The sequence below is a fragment of the Rhinatrema bivittatum genome, chromosome 1 (genome assembly GCF_901001135.1).
Source record: "Rhinatrema bivittatum chromosome 1, aRhiBiv1.1, whole genome shotgun sequence".
Lineage (NCBI taxonomy): Eukaryota > Metazoa > Chordata > Amphibia > Gymnophiona > Rhinatrematidae > Rhinatrema > Rhinatrema bivittatum.
This window is the reverse complement of record NC_042615.1, coordinates 604,411,775-604,429,728: the sequence shown is the minus strand read 5'-3', so window position 1 is coordinate 604,429,728 and position 17,954 is coordinate 604,411,775. Positions and strand designations below refer to the sequence as shown.

The 17,954-nt window shown below is 47.1% G+C and overlaps 1 protein-coding gene across 2 annotated transcripts in view; it reads left to right on the top strand.

Moving 5' to 3' along the window:
- The first annotated feature begins 2,624 nt into the window (after positions 1–2,624).
- Positions 2,625–17,954, top strand: part of LOC115100925 (zinc finger protein 474-like) — a 134,989-nt gene continuing 119,659 nt past the window's right edge. The window contains exons 1-2 of one of the 2 annotated variants that reach the window (XM_029620034.1): positions 2,625–2,693; positions 5,863–6,013. The gene's annotated coding sequence lies outside the window, so the exon portion shown is untranslated. Of the gene's footprint in view, positions 2,694–5,862; positions 6,214–17,954 lie in introns of both variants that reach the window. The other variant, XM_029620023.1, reaches the window with a different exon arrangement.

Genomic DNA, 17,954 nt, shown 5'->3' with positions numbered 1-17,954 from the left:
CAGGATATACATATTTAGGTCCTTCAACCTCTCCTCATAATTCATTTGATGGAGACCCCTCACCATTTTTGTCACCCTTCTCTGGACTGCCTTCATCCTGTCTCTGTCCCTTTTGAGATATGGTCTCCAGACCTGAACACAATACTCCAGGTGAGGCCTCACCAAGGACCTGTACAAGGGGACTATCACTTCCTTTTTCTTATTGGTTATTCCTCTCTCTATGCAGCCCAGAATTCTTCTGGATTTAGCTATTGCCATGTCACATTGCTTCGCCGTCTTCAGAACACTAGACACTATCACCCCAAGGTCCCTCTCTTGTTCTGTGCACAACAGCCCTTCACCCCCCCGAGATGTACAGATCTTTTGGATTACCACACCCCAGATGCATGACTCTGCACTTCTTGGCATTGAATCCCAGCTGCCATATCTTCGACCACTGTTCAAGCTTCCTTAAATCACGTCTCATTCTCTTTACTCCTTCCTGTGTGCCCACTCTCTTGTAGATCTTAGTAGGGATGTGCAGACCAAAAGTTTATGTTCATAAGTCCATAAGTCGAAAGGGGGGGTCATTTGCGGTCAATATGGACATATGGAGAATTCCATAAGTTGAGTCTATGTCCATATGTGCAAATAAAAATTTAAACCCCTCACCCTCCTTAATCCCCCCCCCCCCCAAGACTTACCAAAACTCCCTGGTGGTCCAGCGGGGTCAGGACGCCATTTCTGAACTCCTTTGCAAGGAGCACGTGACGCGGCGTCACGTGATTCCCCGCGGGTTCGCTCCGGGACCCTCGTTCGACCCAAAAGGAACTTTTGGCCAGCTTGGGGGTGTCAGGAGGCCCCCCAAGCTGGCCAAAAGTTCCTTTTGGGTCGAACGAGGGTCCCGGAGCGAACCCGCGGGGAATCACGTGACGCCGCGTCACTCCAACGTGGCGCCGATGTCACGTGCTCCTCGCAAAGGAGTTCAGAAATGGCGTCCTGACTCCTCGCTGGACCACCAGGGAGTTGTGGTAAGTCTTTGGGGGGGGATTAAGGAAGGTGAGGGGTTTAAATTTTTATTTTGGATCAACAATCGCGATTTCCAACGTATTCAACATAGCTATGTTGAATACGTTGGAAATCCGATCGTTTTCGCCTCATCACTTTTTTAAGTTAAAAAAAAAAAAAGTAGCGTTTACATTTAAGTTAAAAACGAATGCACACCCCTAGATCTTAGTGTCATCTGCAAAAAGGCAAATTTTACCTTCTATCCCTTCCGCAATGTTGTTCACAAAGATATTGAACAGGACCTGTCCCAACACCAATACTTGTGGCACTCCGCTTAACACTGCTCTGTCTTCAGAGTAAGTTCCATTTACCACCACATGCTGTCTTCTATCCGTCAATCAGTTTGTAAACCATGCCACCACCTTGGCACTCACTCCCAAGCTTATTTTATTCATAAGCCTCCTATGTGGGACTGTATCAAAAGCTTTGCTGAAATCCAAGTAGATCACATTGAACGTTCTTCCTCGATCCAATTCTTTAGTCACCCAATCAAAAAAGTCAATCAGATTTGTCTGACAGGAACTTCCTCTTGTGAATCCATGCTGCCTCTGGTCCAGCAATCCTTCTGATTATAGATAGTTCACTATTCTTTCCTTTTTCAGCTCTCCATTACTTTTCCCACCACCGAGGTGAGGCTAACCAGCCTGTAGTTTCCAGCCTCCTCTTTGCTCCCACTCCTGTGAAGCAGGACTACCACCGCTTCACAAGACCATGCAGGAGGATGTTTTAAACATCCTCCTGCAGGGTCAGAGATAACATAAGATATGCCATACTGGGTCAGACCGAGGGTCCATCGAGCCCAGTATCCTCTCTCCAACAGTGGCCAATTCAAGTCACAAGTACTGGCAAGTACCCAAACATTAAACAGATCTCATACTACTAATGCCAGCAACAAGCAGTGACTATTCCCTATTGATTGATAGTTTATGGACATTTCCTCCAAACGTTTTTTAAAACCAGCTACACTAGCTGTCTTAACCATATCCTCTGGCAACAAATTCCAGAGCTTAATTGTGCACTGAGTGAAAAATAATTTCTCTGATTTTTTTTTTTTAAGGGAACTTCACACCACTGCCCGGGCAAAGAAGGACTGCCTTCACCCCCACAGAAATAACCCACACTTCAGTGACAAGTGAGGGGGACAAAGAACTAGTGGAGACAGCCCCAAAGAATAAATTATTTTGTGTGCCCCTTGGAACAGTGAAAATCATGAAAAAGTGAGTTGCATATATTTTAATATCAAGAATTTTATATATTACTTTGCCTGCCCATGTAGAAATTGTTATGATAAAAAGGTTTTCCAGATCTGACAGCGAGATGCATCAGAAGTTCCATCCCACAAGAGAGAGAAATGGGAAACTTCAAAGAGCAGCAGCTGTCTTGCCTAATGGGCTCCCATTTGGCTGCCTGCTATTTGGATTCCCTCCCCTTGATTTGCATTCCCTGCCTTTGATTGGTTGCCTTCCTTTCCTTTCTGGAATAGAGTTCTATTTTGTTGACAGGTTGCTGGGTTACCTAGGGAAGACAAACAGGGGGCAGTCCCGTTTCCTTGGCAGCAGAAAAATGCTAAGGTTCCACTGGTGCAGAGCAAAGGAATCCCTGAGATGCTGGGGCAGGAGGTACATTACAGCTGAGCTCAAAATAAGGTAAGGGAGAGAAACCTGAAGTCTGAAAAGAGCCAATGCGAGAACATTGCTCAGTTTGTATAGAAGGTTCTATTGATTTTTGATAGAGTAAGTTACAACCACCTTTGAAGAAATACAGCCTTGATATCAAAAAAACAATTATTTCAGTTAGACAGGATCATGGAATAAAGTACAGCAAAGATGTTGCAAAATTTATAATAACTATGCTGAGCTACAGAAGCAAATATTAGGAAACAAGGAAGGATGAAAGAGGAAACACAGCAGTCTCCTCATCTCCACAGTAACATTATATAATATATGTTTTACTTTCTTTAATTTAAACTAAACAAAAAAAAGAGAGACGTGTTTCTCTTCTGCATTGTCCGTCTTACTCCCCAGCTATTTCTTCCTGTGTTAGCATGAAGCTGGCAGGTTCTTTCAGGTAAAGAAAACAACGTTTTACCCTAAAGCAGTGAAAAAAGAAAGACAGAGGATTAAGTGTTTGGTGTCAGAGGAGGAGGACAGGAAGCCATGTTCCCAAAGTGCTTTCATCCTGCTTCACACATTCAGCAGAACTGTGGAAACAATTCAGTCTAGCTGGCTGGCAGAGTGCAGCAGGTATGAGCTTCTTCTGGATAAAAGGTGCAAATGGAAAACCTGATCAAAATGCCTTTATCACTCAGACTTCCTGTCAATAGAGATCATTTCAAAGAGCCCCGCCCCAATAGTACATTATGGAACCCTTTTTCCATGGGTGGCATGTATCCTAAGGATCCATAAAAGAATTTATTAAACGTGGCTAGCTCCTCTACCTTTCCCCGATTCTTCTATCTCTAAGGGGTGGATTCTTTTCTATGAGGGAAGGCTAACCTTCTGGGCATCCCTCGGTGGGCCGGTCGCTCTAGTCACGTGGTCTGCCAAGCGCGGCTGTGACAGAGCTGCGCTCAGCAGCAGACCACGTGGTATCTCCTGGGCCGGCCTGGGTGGTGAATCCCCGGGCCGGTCGTCATCAGGAATCCACCGCTGGGCACAAGCAATGGAAACCTGTGTGTGTGTGTTATCCTTGCTCTATTGGACAGGTACCTGGACAAAACCAGCAGGACTCACTGGATGGATGTTCAAAACAAGAAGTTAAGGCTGTTCTGTTTGGAGAAGAGACGACTGAGGGGGGGATATGATAAAAGTCTTCAAAATCATGAAAGTACTTGAACAAGTTAATGTAAATAGGTTATTTACTTTCTCACGTAATAGAAGGACCATGGGGCACTCCATGAAGTTAGCAAGTAGCTCATTTAAAACAAATCAAAGAAAATTCTTTTTTACTCAGTGCATAGTTAAGCTCTGGAATTCATTGCCAGAGGATGTGATTACAGCAATTAGAGTAACTGTGTTTAAAAAGGGTTTGAATAAGTTCCTAGAGAAAAAAAATCCATAAACTGCTATTACGGTAATTAGTAAGCAATAGTTGCTTGTGAATTAGCTAATGATTAGGTACTTGCAGGTACTTGTGACTTGGATTGGCCACTGTTGGAAACAGGATACTGGGCTTGATGGACCCTTGGACTGACCTAGTATGGCATATCTTATGTTCTTTCTCTACTTCCCCAGGCAGAACTCATATCCCCTTGGGGTCCTTACTCTCCCAGCTAGCACACAGTCAGTACTGACAGGAACTTCTAAATTTCTCCAGCCACTCTACAGCTCCTCTCGGCCTCTTGGATCGTGGGAGCCTTCTCCCATATTTTGTCTGCTCCTCAGCAGATCTCAACACACTCCTTCTCTGGACCCCAGCAATCTTCTCCATCCACTTCGTAACGCCTCCTTGGGCCTTCTGGGAAGCACTTTTATATCACTCTCCCAGTCCATCCCATTTGGGGGAAGGACAATCCTTGTCACTCCACACAATGTTCACTCCTCCGAAAACCTTACACCTCTGGAAAGTTCCCAGTGATAATAAGTGCACCATTAACCCCTATACCAGGGGTGGGCAACTCTGGTCCTTAAGAGTCACAAACAGACCAGGTTTCATAATGAAAATGCATGAGATAGATTTGCATATAATGGAGGCAATGCATACAAAGCTATCTCATGCATATTCATTAGTGTTATCTTGAAACCCTGGCCTGTTTCAGACTCTTCAGGACTGGAGTTGGCCACCCTTGCCCTATACTTTTTCCTTCTAGTGGCCACATTACTATGTTTACGACTGTATGTGCACAATATGAATTCAAATATGTGAGAAGATGTGCAGATGAGAAATGAATAAATGGGAAGGATGTATGTTTACTGAGACTATTAGGATATTTGTGTAGTTGGTAGGGCCTAGCAAAGCACTTTTGGAAAGGTGAGTGCTGAGGATTTTTATTTTTAAAACAATATTTAATTCTTCTGCTTTGCCAATGATTGCAGCATAATCATGACCCTAGTGGGGTCAGGTGGCAGGGTTCGTTCCTCCACATTATACAGGTTCTCAGTCTCAGCCAAAAAGCCAAGGGATTGTCCCTCAACTCATAAATCAGATCTTACACTTGATCTGAGCCACAAGATTGAAATCTCTAGTAGAGAAAAGGGTACTCTCTCTTTAACAGCAGTAAATAAGGCTGTCAAAATTATACCTTTGAGATCTCTGTCCTTGACACTTCTTTCACATACCACATGACTGGAATATGAAAGATTAAAATGAAAGAAGGTGGTGTGGCCCAGCTCTCATAATTTTTCATGGGAAGAAAAGAAACTAATTTGAACATTTCCTCTCATAGAATATAATGACTGCATTGCAAATGAGAGGCCCAACAAACTTACTCCTGCTTATTACATACAGGGCAGAAAGTTCCAGGAAATGAATAAATCCTACATAAGCACAATAAGTGAATCATGTCAGCCTGTCAAGGGTTGGCAGAGATGGCATTAATGGACAGTTGTGGCTGCTGGCCAATGCAAACAGGGTAGGCAAAGTTTGCTATTTAACTATTCATTTCTTATGTCTTAACTTTTATTCATTAATGCAAACTTTGCTATAAATCGTTGAATACCTTATACTTTGACAACTGTACTTCCTAGATATCTTCCTGGTGCTTGCCTCCCTTCAGTAAGAGCTATGTTACAAGCAAGTTGCTAATTAAAGAGCCCAACCAGGGTAAGCTAATTCAATGGTTCTCAAATGTGGCCACCTCTGGATTTTTTTTTGCAGCCACTGCCGACAAGAGCCACCTGTCGCGTGGGATCAGCGGCAACACCATCTCCCACATGGGACTGGAAGAAGGTGGCACATGGAGGCAGATGGAGAAGATGTACTAGCAGCTTTGCAGGGTCATTAGGAGCAGCAGGACCCGTAGAAGAAGGTACACGTAGTCAGCCGTAGAAACGGTGCCAGTTCCCATGCAGGGCCAGCAGGAGAGGCCACACTCCTATCAAGGGCTAAAAAAAAAGGCGGTGTGAGGAGTCAAAAGAAGGAGGCATGCTGGCTTTCTCAAGGGACCAGCAGGAAGAAGAACTACAGAAAGAGCTGGTGCCTGTTGCTGGCTGCTATTCCAAGAACAAGGTAGGGGAAGGGGAGTAAGGGGGCATGGGGAGGATTTGGGAAAGAGAGCGAAAGGTCCAGCAGAGCAAAAGGCAGGAGAAAAAAGAGAGGGGAAGAGAAGAGGCAGCGGATAAGGGGTGGGGGGAGAAAAAAGGGGGAAGGAAGCAAGTAAAGAAGGAGCTGGGGAGATATGGGGAAAAGGAGCAAAGATAGAGGGGGAAAGTGAGATACAGAAGTGAGTGAATGAACAAGCAAGAGAGTGGAGGGGGCAGGGCGAAACCTACAGGATACAGGGGCCAGAGCAAATCAGCCAGATTAGCCTCCACCCCCTGAGAAAGGGCTAGTGCTAGCTTTTTTGCTGCCCTGTGTGAAATATTACTGTGCTGCCCTCCCACCCCGATCATTCATTTTCTATCTCAGGCCCATAAAAAAAAAAACACCCCAGCTCCCTTCAGTGATACAAACTTTAAAAACTGACACTACCACCCCCTCCCCCACACCCCCCGAACTCTTGGATGGTGCAAGAGTAATAGGTGCCCTAGGCGAACCTTGTAGCCTTGCACAAAGCCTCCCGCCTCATTCCATACGCAGAGTTAAGAGTTATGCATTTTAGGGATGTGAATCGTTTTAGGACGATTAAAATTATCGTCCGATAATTTTAATATCGTCTTAAACCGTTATGGAACACAATACAATACAGATTCTAACGATTTATCGTTATAAATCGTTAGAATCGTGAGCCGGCACACTAAAACCCCCTAAAACCCACCCCCGACCCTTTAAATTAAATCCCCCACCCTCCCGAACCCCCCCCCCCAATAACTTAAATAACCTGCGGGTCCAGCGGCGGTCCGGAACGGCAGCGGTCCGGAACGGGCTCCTGCTCCTGCATCTTGTTGTCTTCAGCCGGCGCAATTTTCCAAAATGGCGCCGAAAAATGGCGGCGGCCATAGACGAAAAAGATTGGACGGCAGGAGGTCCTTCCGGACCCCCGCTGGACTTTTGGCAAGTCTCGTGGGGGTCAGGAGGCCCCCCACAAGCTGGCCAAAAGTTCCTGGAGGTCCAGCGGGGGTCAGGGAGCGATTTCCCGCCGCGAATCGTTTTCGTACGGAAAATGGCGCCGGCAGGAGATCGACTGCAGGAGGTCGTTCAGCGAGGGTTCCGGCGCCTCGCTGAACGACCTCCTGCAGTCGATCTCCTGCCGGCGCCATTTTCCGTACGAAAACGATTCGCGGCGGGAAATCGCTCCCTGACCCCCGCTGGACCTCCAGGAACTTTTGGCCAGCTTGTGGGGGGCCTCCTGACCCCCACGAGACTTGCCAAAAGTCCAGCGGGGGTCCGGAAGGACCTCCTGCCGTCCAATCTTTTTCGTCTATGGCCGCCGCCATTTTTCGGCGCCATTTTGGAAAATGGCGCCGGCTGAAGACGACAAGATGCAGGAGCAGGAGCCCGTTCCGGACCGCTGCCGTTCCGGACCGCCGCTGGACCCGCAGGTTATTTAAGTTATTTGGGGGGGGGTTCGGGAGGGTGGGGGATTTAATTTAAAGGGTCGGGGGTGGGTTTTAGGGGGTTTTAATGTGCCGGTTTTTCGATTTTTCGATTTTTAACGATTTTTAACGATTTTTCACGATATTTTACCCCCCCAAACGGCAACAATACGATTCCTTCCCCCTCCCAGCCGAAATCGATCGTTAAGACGATCGAGGACACGATTCACATCCCTAATGCATTTATATTTTACTTGAAAAATATCAAAGTACAGTATTCCTAGGTAAAACTATCACTTACATTATATTTTCAGGCACTGCTGTGATACCAACCAGAAATCCCTGCAAAAAAGACAATTTGAACCCATATGGTATTAGGCCTATTATGATGTGTGTTGGGTGTGGGCTTGACCCTCTGAAAGCCCGAATACACTAATACACTTCCTATTAGGAAAATGCCTTACCTCAGTCACACATGCAGAACATGAAGAGACCCTCACCAACTACAGAACAAAGCAACCATAAAGTAGAAATACAAACGCGCAGAGAAAAACTGAACTGGAAACCGCAAGAAGCCAGACACTCTATGCAGTGCAACATTGAAAAAAACAGAACCATCACTATTCCCAAACATTAATCAATAAAAACAAGAAATAAAATAAATACATAATCATAATACTAAAAACATACTAATATTATTTCAAAGAAAGCTGATGAATAAAAGATCAAATAATTAAAAACTCATATACAAGTTTTTTTAAATGTCCCAAACACCAATAAAATATTTCAAAACAGCAGACACATCAAATATCACCTGAAAAATAAAACTAAAAAGGATTTTAAAAATTCCCACACTCCATTCCTGGGAACTTTTGATTTCCAGTCACCCTGAGATGGTTGTGGATTAGTGGGAGTGGGATGCACAAACTTTCTCCTTTCTTTCTTATATATACACATGTACGCTCCCTTTCAGACAAACCTGCAGGTGTCTCCAGCTCTTCTTTGGTTGGGACCTACCAATAGTGTTAGGTCCTCATCATCATTTCAGCTGCTGGCAGGTTGGAATCCACCTGCAGTCCCCATTCTCTCTCTCTCTCTCTCTCTCTCACACACACACACACAACCCAGGCAGCTCCCATTCTCTTTCTCTCTCTCTCTCTCTCACACACACACTCCAGGCAGGCTCCCATTCTCTCTCACACATACCCTGCCAATCCAAGGAAGGTTCCCATGCATGCATGTGCACACACGCATGCACATACACACACACTTCCCCACCCATCCAGGGCATGCTCCCAATCACACAACTATTCCAGGCAGCCTTCCATTCACATACCCACTCATCCCAGGTAACCTCCCATTCACTCACACTCACATGCAGACCAGGCAGTCACGGCCAGCCTGTACATTCTTCTTTGTGGAGACCAGCCGCTCTACAGCTCCTCTTCATATGGTAGTCCCGAGGTAATTCAACACTCGCGGTGCTAGCACTTCCTATATTTTCATCTCGTGTTGAATACCACGCGGCCAGCACATGAGGAGGAGCTGCCGGATGGGCTGTTGTGGTCTCCTGGCTCATCTGCCACCAGTAGGATCGGGTCCACTGGTGGCACTATGGACCTGCTGCTTCTTCCACCGCCGGTGACATTGAGTCCACCGATGGCACCATGGGCTTCTCCCTGCTCTCGATGCTGCCCCACCAGGTTTGCCCAGAGACTGAAGGGCAGGGGGGTTCCATCTCACTCATAACTGAAATTGAATTCCCCACAGACTCCATTATTCACTTTCCCCCTTCCCAAAGACACCATCAAGCCCTTTCCCCTTCCCACCAACATCCCACCAAGCCCTTTCCCAAAGATTTAGTCAAGCAATTTCCAACTCTCTATCAAGGCTCCAAGAACCCAGCAAGCACTACCTCTCCTTCCCTAATCCTCCCAGGTACCTAATTAGTGGTGGCACTCTGTGTGGCTGATCACATCACCCCTTCCTATGCAGCTCATGCTGATCATACAACCCATACCTCCATGCTGTGTAGGCAGAAATGTGTTGATGACACTGCCCCTACTGATGCATGGTTAATGACACTGTTCCTTCCAGTAATTGGTGGAAGGTGCCTGCATTTATTCCCTGCATCGGGCCTGCGGCAATAGCCACAGTTCGCCCCCTCTAAGGACAGCCCTGGGAGGGGGAGACTAGATGTAGGGTAGGGGAGCAAGATGAGGGGGAGATACAGGTAAAATGGAATGAGGTGATGGAGCAGGATAGCTGGGGCTGGGAGGAAGGGTGGGAAAGGAGTAATTTAGAAAATGATTGTAAATGTGGCCATCAGAAAGAGTTAGTGACCAATTTCTGAGGCCACTAAAAAATTTGTTGAAAGAACCTCTGCTCTGATCTATCTGAAAGACTCACAAGTGCACAAGTTTCCTGCTGGGGGGAGGGTGGAGTCGAAGGGGGAGAATACTGTTCTGGCTTCCTACACAAGAAGAGCATGAGAGGGGGGAATGAATGCTATTAAACTAGGGGGGTTTGGAGGACCTATCTCTTAACTGGGCAAATTGGGGATGAACTGGTAAAACTGAGAATGGTGTCGATGTGGGCCTTCTTTAAAATTCCTTGATTTACATGGTTGAAGCGGGATTTGCGCGCCCATGTGTGCACTTGCTTAAAATTTGGTAGGGATGTGCATTCGTTTTGAATGAATGCGCAATCCGCAATGTATAGGTCCCTATTCGTTGCATGCGTGGGTTCCCGAAACCTATGGCAAACCCCCATGAATGCAACATATCATTAACGAATAAAACCCCCAGCCTCCTGACCCCCCGAAGACTTGCCAAAAGTCCCAGGTGGTCCAGCGGGGGTCCTGGAGCGATCTCTTGCACTTGGGCTGTCGGCTGCCAGTATTCAAAATGGCGCCAATAGCCTTTGCCTTACTGTGTTACAGGGGCTATCAGTGCCATTGGTCGGCCCCTGTCACATGGTAGGAGCACAAGATGGTGCTGGCCGTCCATTGCTCCTACCATGTGACAGGGGTAGACCAATGGCACTGGTAGCCCATGTGACATAGTAAGGGCAAAGGCTATCGGTGCCATTTTGAATACTGGCAGCCGACAGCCCGAGTGCAGGAGATCGCTCCAGGACTCCCACTGGACCACCAGGGTCTTTTGGCAAGTCTTGGGGGGGTCAGGAGGGTGGGGGTTGTAGTTAATTAAATTTAAAGGGTTGGGAAGGGATTTTTTTTTGTTTTTCCAACTTTAATGGAAAATGAATACCGAATTCAACTAATGGACGAATCGGGTTTCCCCCTATGAATACGAATGCAACGTATTTGGGTCCCGACGAATCCAAATACCGAATCGGATGAATCTGTCCCTTCTGCACATCCCTAAAATTTGGCTCACATGTGCACAAGGCCTGGCTATTTTATAACATGCACGCATATACGGGGCGGATTTTCAGAGCCCTGCTCGCCTAAATCTGCCCAAAACCGGGCGGATTTAGGCGAGCAGGGCCCTGCGCGCCAGTATGCCTACATTCAAAGAGGCCTACCGGCGCGCGCAGACCCCGGGACTCGCGTAAGTCCCGGGGTTTTCGGAGGGGGGCGTGTTGGGGGCGTGTCGGGGGCAGGCCCAGTCGTCGCGGCGTTTCGGGGGCGTGTCGGCAGCGTTTTGGGGGCGGGTACGGGGGCATGGCTACGGCCTGGGGCGGTCCGGGGGCGTGGCCGCGCCCTCCGTACCCGCCCCCAGGTCGCGTCCCGGCGCGCAGCAGGCCCGCTGGCGCGCGGGGATTTACTTCTCCCTCCGGGAGGCGTAAATCCCCGGAGAAAGGTAAGGGGGGGGTGTAGACAGGGCCGGGCGGGTGGGTTAGGTAGAGGAAGGGAGGGGATGGTGAGGGGAGGGCGTTAGAGGATTCCCTCCGAGGCCGCTCCGATTTCGGAGCGGCCTTGGAGGGAACGGGGGTAGGCTGCGCGGCTCGGCGCGCGCCGGCTATACAAAATCAATAGCCTTGCGCGCGCCGATCCAGGTTTTTAGCAGATACGCGCGGCTCCGCGCGTATCTACTAAAATCCAGCGTACTTTTGTTTGCGCCTGGAGCGCAAACAAAAGTAGGCTATACGCGCTCCTTTTAAAATCCGCCCCATACATGCGCAAGTTTTCAAATAGCCGTGTCCCTGGGTGCACGTGCACCGGTTTGAAAGTTACCATCTATTTACAAAGCCAACAATACTTTGTATAGAAACATTTGTGAGAGATTTCACAGAAAGAATCAAGTAAACAAAATACAGTTCCTCTATATTATTTCACCCAAAGATTTAGATCACAAACAGATGGAAGAGAAAAAGTTATAAAAGGGAGTAACAAAGGAAAATAACTAATAGGGATGTGGATCGGTACCGGACTCATTTCCGGTATCGAGTTCGGGTAAAAACCGCGGGAAATCTTCGTTCCCGCGGTTTTTACCTGTTTAAATAGGCTGTCGTGCCGAAAAAATGGCGTGGGCCATCCAGTGCTCCTACCATGTGACAGGGGCCAGCCAATGGCATGGATACCCTCTCACATGCTAAGGGCAAAGGGCCGTCGGCGCCATTTTGGTTAGTGGCAGCCGATGGCCCCAGAGCGGGAGATCGCTCTCGGGACCCCCGCTGGACCACCAGGTACTTTAAAAAAGTTTGGGGGGGGGGGTCGGGAGGGTGGGGGATTAGAATTAAATTTAAACGGTCGGGGTGGGTTGGGGGTTATTTTTAAGTGCCCTTTCTTCCCGCCCCCCCAAAACGATAAGAGAACCCCATGAAAAATGTCGTAGGGTTTTCCTATCGGGTTCAGGGGCCCCCCAAATTCTGACGAGTATGAAAATATCTTCCAATATTTTCAATCGTCAGGAAAATGATTCACATCCCTAATAACTAAAGAGAAACAGCAATAGCATAAGAATTTCCTACATTTAAATATAAGTATCATCTACCACGGCCCCAATTTATGGGAAGAAGATACTAACAATAGTTTTTTTGAATCAACAGAACTTTTTAGCTGTTCTAGAAGAAAAAGCATAATATTTTTTGTGAAATTTCACAAAGCATTTGCAAGGATATCACAGAACGAAGGAAGCACCCAAGGCACAAGCTTCCTGGCGCAGGGCCAAAAAATCCTCTCTTCTCTCCTATGTAACCCTTGCCACATTTGGATAAATTCTGATCACTAGGCTCATTAATTGAGTATTTACATTTTTAAAGTAAAATTTCATGAAGAAACTTAAATCATGAACAGAAAAAAAGGAAACCAATAAAGTCACTCTTTCAGAAATTTCAAAAGCTGATGACTCCAAAAACTCCGTTATATTCAAAACCTCAGTGGCGGGCTAATTGACCTACTCCACTGCCCAGAGGGCAGAAAATAGATTTTATTAAATGCTGGAATATCTTCAGATGAAATATGTAAGATATAACCAAATATCTTATCAAAGTCATTTTAGGAAGCTCGTTCACCACACTCGTGGAAAATTGAAGATCCTAAGATTTAAATGTCTCAAATGATTTTCAACAAACTCTATCCCCCATTCCTGTATTATCATGGAATTAAAAGCCTGTATAGAGTTAACTTTATCTTCCAGTACAGTGATCTTAGGAGTCATCTCTTGAGATTTAGTTACTTGAGCTTGTTCTAAGGACTTCAACCAAGTCGAAATTGAATTCATCTTAGCAGAGCTTTCAATACACACATGAAGGCTATAAACTATAAAGCAAAACCTTTCTCAACTGAAACTAACACTAAAGCCCCCAAAAACTGAAATTGTGTGGTTAAGGAGAGATAACATGATAATCAAACCTCCAACCCTAGAGCTAGGAATCATTAACATTGGGGTAGATTTTCAAAGAAGGCGCGTTGGCGTACTTTTGTTGGCGCTCCAGGCACAAACAAAAGTACGCGGGATTTTAGTAGATACGCGCGGAGCCGCGCATATCCACTAAAATCCTGGATCGGCGCGCGCAAGGCTATGAATTCTGTATAGCCGGCGCGCGCCGAGCCGCGCTGCCTACCCCCGTTCCCTCCAAGGCCGCTCCGAAATCAGAGCGGCCTTGGAGGGAATCCTCTAACGCCCTCCCCTCATCTTCCCCTCCCTTCCTCTATCTAACCCACCCGCCCGGCCCTGTCTACACCCCCCCCCCTTACCTTTGTCGGGGGATTTACGCCTTCCGGAGGGAGAAGTAAATCCCCGCGCGCCAGCGGGCCTCCTGCGCGCCGGGCCGCGACCTGGGGGCGGGTACGGAGGGCGCGGCCACGCCCCCGGACCGTTCCGGGCCATAGCCACGCCCCCATACCCACCCCCAAAACGCTGCCGACACGCCCCCGCAACGCCGCGACGACCGGGCCCGCCCCCGACACGCCCCCCTCGGAGAACCCCAGGACTTACGCGAGTCCCGGGGCTCTGCGCGCGCCGGTAGGCCTATGTAAAATAGGCTCACCGGCGCGCAGGGCCCTGCTCGCCTAAATCCGCCCGGTTTTGTGCGGATTTAGGCGAGCAGGGCTCTGAAAATCCGCCCCATTATGCCCTCATATCAAGTATGGGACCTAGGAATACAGATCGACGATAACTTCACAATGAAAAAGTATGAAAGCAAATTAATCAAAACAGGATACTCCAAGCTGAGAATATTACATCGGCTGAAACTTCTACTAACAATACAGGACTTAAATATGCACTGTCTTGCAAATTCTAATATTTTCTAATCTACCCTCAGGACTTCTAAAACCACTATAATTTCTTCAAAATGCCTCTGCTAGACTCTTACTAGGAACAAGGGAATTTGACCACATCATCCCCTTTCTGATAACACTACACTGGCTCCCTATACAATCCAGAATTCATTACAAAGTATTAACTCTAATTTTCAATATCATCAACAATAATAACCCATGCTTATTGGGAGTGTCACTTCAACATTACACACCACAGAGAACTTTAAGATCACAAAATAAATGACTTCTAAAGGTGCCATCTTTCAGAACACACACCAAAGGCAAATAAGAGAACAAATGTTCTCAATAGCGGGACCTAAGTTATGGAACTGTCTTTCACAGTCATTACGTCAAATATCAGAGATAAAGAGTTTCAAGCATGAGCTAAAAACATGGCTCTTTAGAAATGTAAATGATTTAACATAAAATTCCAAAATGCTGATAACTGCAATGTCAGTACCAGAGACTAAGTTTGCAGAGCAAGCAATAAGGACCATACAATGTAAAATGTATAGTTATTAGAATCAGAATCTGTAGTTGCTGTTGTGCCAATCTAGAAAATGTATGAATTTGTATTAGATTATATATTGCTAATGCGTTAACCTAGAATATGTATGGATATAAATGAGAATATGATTTTGCTGTTGTGTTGACCTAGAATATGAAAGCCAACAATGATGTGAATGCTGACCAAGAATTCTAAAACTGACTTTGTAAACCGTTGTGATCTTCTTTTGGAACGACGGTATATAAAACACCCAAATAAATAAATAAATAAATAAAAGCAGAGCCATGTTTGAAGATGATTTCCCACAAAGAATCAAGGGTCACAACCACCGACTTTTGGTTGGTAACAAAGTCAGCACTAGCAGAGAGAACCAGGATTTACCTCTGGATGTTATCTCAGTACACTCACCAAGTGCTGCTATTCCCCACCCAGATTAAACCCCACCATCAATCAGTGGTCCCTCTAACATAGCATCAGGAGTGACCTTATCCAACTGCGGCTCCATGATGCCCAGATGAAGAAAAGCACGCTTAGCCAGTGGGAGATGATCATCCAGGGGGCTTAGAGATACTTCTTCCTCAGTGACAATGGTCACTCCCTCACCAGCTACCGTAATGGGGTCCAGCCCTCCTGAAATAGAAGTAGAAGTCGTGTTTCAGAGGGATATATCCTCACTTGTCCTTTCCTTTTTAGTGGCATTTAGAAACAAGAAACAATAAAGTGAAAAAAGGAGCCCAACAAGACTACAACTACTTTATGCCGCCATCTTGATTCTCCTGTTATCCCAATGTGGTAATTTTAAATCATAAGAACATAAGAAGTTGCCATACTGGGTCAGACCAAGGGTCCATCTGTTATGTTTAGTTCTAATGTGAATCCCTGGGCCGAGGTGAGAGGTATCTCTGCCCACAGGGAGGAGCCCTGTGAGCCTCACCGCTGGTAGGCATGGCCTCAGCAACGTAAGTCACAGCTATGGAATAGAGTCTTTATTGATAGCAGAAAGTAAAGTTCAGGTGGTAAGGTGTCCGCTGCCTTCTTGGAAAATTCGTCTTGGAAGCCAGAGTACTGCGGAGGCAAGCCCGTAAGAGATGTGGTAGTGATCAGGCAAGGAATGGGAGTCACAGTCTCTAGGCACTTACCATGGCAAGACTCGCCCCATTGGGACAACTGCAGGGTACTCCAGTCGAAGTGGGATGTGTGCATTTGTAGCCATGGCAGTCCAAATACCACCGGGTATATTGCTTTATCCAAGACCAAGAAGGAAATGGTCTCCGTATGTAGAGATCCAGTGCGGAGTCTGATGGGTTGAGTGGAATAGGTGACTTCGCCAGGCAATGGCGCACTATGAATTGATGATAATAGCAGAGGTGAGAATTCATAGGTGCTCCATGAGTTGTTTGAGTATAAAGCTTCCTCTAGCACCGGAGTCCACCAGGACTAAAGTATGAAACTCAAGGGCATCTGAGATAATGGAGACTGGAAGTGTCAATGGAGGAGATGGAGAGGTGAGACATAGGAAGAGTCCTCTGGCGGATCCTAGGTCTGAGAGTTTCCCAGACAGATAGGACAAGAGGGCACAGCATTTCCTGGCTGACCGCAGTACATGCAGAGGTCTAATCTTTGCTGGTGATGTCTCTCTTTAGCTGATAGGTGACTGTGGCCCATTTGCACGGGCTCTTCCTCCTCGATACTGGGCATGGGAGTAGTCTGGGTGACCAGTGTTGAACGAGGGCGTGGAACCCCCGAGGAGAACTTCTTGGATCCTTTAGTCTCTTGGGATTGCTCATGCAGGCGACGATCAATGCGACCAGCGAAGTTGATGAGGGAGTCCAGAGTTTCGGTGAGTTCACGTGTAGCTAATTTGTCTTTTATGCGTTCCTGGAGACCCTCCAGGAATATGGCACATAGGCACCCCTGATCCCAGTGTAGTTCCGAGGATAGGGTTTTAAACTTGATCACGTACTCAGTTAAAGTTCTGGTACCTTGCTGTAGATGCAGGAGTGCAGATCCTGCGACAGCCTTGCGAGCGGAGTCTTCAAATACTGAACGAAATAGGGCAAGGAACCCTGTCAAATCATTAAGGACTGGATCCATTCTTCCCCAAAGAGGTGAGGCCCAGGCCAGGGCTTTCCCGTCCAAAAGGGACAAGATGTACGTAATTTTGGACACTACGTCTGGTAAATAGGTAGGTTGCAGCGAAAAATGCATACAGCATTGATTCAGAAAGCCCCTACATAACAGGGGATCACCTGTAAAATGAGTAGGTGCAGGCAAGGGCACAGAAAGCCAGACAGGCAGTGTCTGTGAAGCGGAGGTGAGCTTGACAGGCATCAAGACGGAGTCCAGCCGAGAGCTTAGTTGATTGATGGCATTAGCCAAAGTCTCCAATACCTTTTGTTGCTTTGAGATCCGCTGGGCCAGGCCAGGAATGGCCTGGATGGCTGAGGCCTGCGCCGGGTCCATGGAGTTAGCAATCTGTTATGTTTAGTTCTAATGTGAACCTCTGGGCTGAGGTGAGAGGTGTCTCCGCCCACAGGGAGAAGCCCTGTGAGCCTCACCACCGGTAGGCGTGGCCTCAGCAATGTCAGACACAGCTGTGGAATAGAGTCTTTATTGATAGCAGAAAGTAAAGATCAGAGCAGGAGGTATACCCAGTGATGGTGATGTCACAGGTGATGATCTGGTAGGGGTCCGCAGAGTGGGGTATGCCAGAAAGTCTTGCAGTAATGGAGGACACTCAGATGTGCAGATCCGGTAGTGGCCCACAAGCAGGGTACACTGGGGATGAGTCTCAGAGATGAAATGAGAAGGCTTGTCCAAAGTGCAGCAATAGCCAATAGGCAGGGTATGCCTGAATAGTTCCTTCAGGGGAGAAGCGGTATTGGCCCGAGGCACGGGGTACACCGCAGCGAATCCCCAAATGAGGCTTTAGGTAGCAGAGGTCCAGGGAGAGTTCCAGAAAGAGGAACCGATGGTAGTTCAAGGCAGAAGGTCCTTTGAGGAGCGGATAACCTGAGACGGATAGGGCCCCCGAGGA